Raw genomic sequence first — 2,546 nt, forward strand, 5'->3', positions numbered from 1 at the left:
CTTAACTCACTTTGGTGAATATGTACTATATCTATTCGATTTTATTTTTATTTCCCAGTTGACTGAGTTTGAGCATCTTTTCATATGCTTATTGGCTTCTCAGATAGACTCTTTTGTGAAGTACCATTCCAAGTCAAAGCTTTTTTTCCCTTAAGTTTCTATCTTATTTTCTTTTATAGATATGCAGGAATTCTTCATATATTCTGACAAGTCTCTTGTTAGATATATGTAGTGCAAAATTTTTACCCTTTGTAATTTGCATTTTCAAGTTCCTTTTTTGTCATTTAATTGTGTCATTTTTTTTTTAAGTTTTAGTTAATTTATTAGGATGACATTGGTTAATAAGATTATTAGTTTTTGTCTATGGCCATGCTACCCTGAACAAGTTCGATCTTGTTTGTTCTCAGAAGCTAAGCAAGGCTGGGCCTGATTAGTACTTGGATGGGAGACCACCTAGGAAGACCGGGTGCTGTAGGTGTAAAATATAAAATAAAGGATGTAACAAGGTCTTTGCATTCTGTGAGGTCAACCAAGGGTTGCCTTGCCTAAAAAAAAATATAAATAAATAAATAGATAGATAGATAAATATATAGTTTTGAATGTACAATTCTATAATACATCATCTATATATTGTATTGTGTTTACCACCCAAAGTCAAGTTCTTAATGGTGTCTTTTCATGAGCAGAAGTTCCAAATTTTAATAAAGAAAGGTTTATATTGTCCGCCTTTCTGAGTAGTACATATTGCATTCTGTTTAACAATTTTTTGTCTACTCCTAGATCATAAGATACTTTACATTTCTTTTTCAGATCTATGACCCATCTGGAATATATTTTTGTATATGGTGTGTGGTAGGAGTCAAAACATATTTGGAAAACACAGGCACTCCATTGATTCTGTAGCACTTATTGAAAAGATCATCCTTTCTCACGGCACTACTAAATCACCTTAATTCTTGTATTAAATGAATGCAAATAAATGGGTCTTTTTCTAGGTTTTGTTTTAGTCTATTTGTTTATCCTGGTGACAGTAACACATTGTTTTAATAACTGTAGCTGCAAGTAAGACTTCATATCTTTTAGGACAAGTTCTCCATTTTGCTATTCTTTTTCAAGATTTTCTTAGCTATTTGTATTTTCAAAACTTGATGGTGTTATATAAATCTAATACATAAAATACTATGGAATATATAAATTTAAAGCTATAGATTTTCTTCTAAGGATAGTGTTTATTTCAATCTACAAGTTTTATTATATTTTCATTATAATTTAGTGAAAAATATTTTCTAATTCCCTTCGAGATTGCTTCTTTAACTCATGGGTTTTCTATAAATGTATTACTTAATTCCTCATATTTGGCAGTTCCTGGTTATATTTTTTATCGATTTCTAGCTTATTTCCACTATGGCCACATAAGATAATCTTTATAATTTCAATGTTTTGAAGTTTATTGAGATGTATTTTCAGCTTAGGTAAATATTTATGTATGCTTACAAAAAAATCATATTTCTCATGTGTTGGTTGGTGACTGCTAACTTATTTTCGGGTAGAATTAAAGAACACTCGTGTCTCTTTTTCACTTCATTGGCTTCCTGGAGAAGAAAAAAAAAGCTTTAAAGTTCTGGAAGCATATGTAGCCATCAGCATAAAGATATACTGTATTAATGAGACATGATATCAGTCAAGCAAAATGGCAGCCCAACTGTGAATAGATTTCCTCTTCATTTGATGTCTTACACATCGCTGGGGAGTATGTGCTTTGAGATATGGTTGCTCTTCTTGATGGAGGAGTGCAGATATATTAGAGGATATTGTAAAAATGTGCTTTTCTTCCTAGGACCTCCCTTTTATCTATCTTTGGTCCTAGGACCTCCCTTTTATCTATTCATTCTTTCTCTTGTATTTTTACTTTTTTTGGCTTAGGCTCTCATCAATCCTTCTCGGAAAGGACTGCAAATGTCAATGCCAATATACTCTTAACTGGTCTTGTTGCCTCTAATCTCTCACCTTTGCAAATATGATTGTTCTTAAAATCCAGATAGGGCCACATCACTCACATCCTTAAACTCCTTCAGGGGGCATCATGCAATCTATATAATAAAGTTCAAACATACTATCGTGGCATTTGAAGCCCCATGACCAAGCCCTACCCTTGTATCCTGCCTCATCGCCCAGTGTGTGGCCCAGTTTTGCGTGGCCACCAAATGCTTAGCACAGCCCATTCACTCTTACGATTTTATGCTATTCCATAGGCATGGAATGCTTGCCCCTCCTCATCAAAGCTCATTTTCTTTATGCTTCGACTCCATCTTATCATCTTCTCTGAAATTTTTCTAAAACCTATCATAATCCCATATTTTTTCTTTTTCTCTGAGATCTTATCTCATTTTGTTCCTACTGCTCCAGTGTTTTCGTTTTTTGTTTTTTGTTTTTTGTTTTTCATGCATAGTGTCTTGTGTCTTTCTCTACCTGACTCACGAGAGTGCAAGTTCCTAAAACACAGACCACTCCCTCCCAACACCTTGTTTAAAACATTTTTGGTATTC

The 2,546-nt window shown here is 33.4% G+C and overlaps 1 pseudogene; it reads left to right on the forward strand.

Annotated features, from left to right (window-relative positions):
- The first annotated feature begins 359 nt into the window (after nt 1-359).
- LOC112477784 lies at nt 360-478 on the forward strand (annotated as a pseudogene).
- The last annotated feature ends 2,068 nt before the right edge of the window (nt 479-2,546 follow it).

The sequence above is a fragment of the Pteropus alecto genome, unplaced genomic scaffold (genome assembly GCF_000325575.1).
Source record: "Pteropus alecto unplaced genomic scaffold, ASM32557v1 scaffold13, whole genome shotgun sequence".
Lineage (NCBI taxonomy): Eukaryota > Metazoa > Chordata > Mammalia > Chiroptera > Pteropodidae > Pteropus > Pteropus alecto.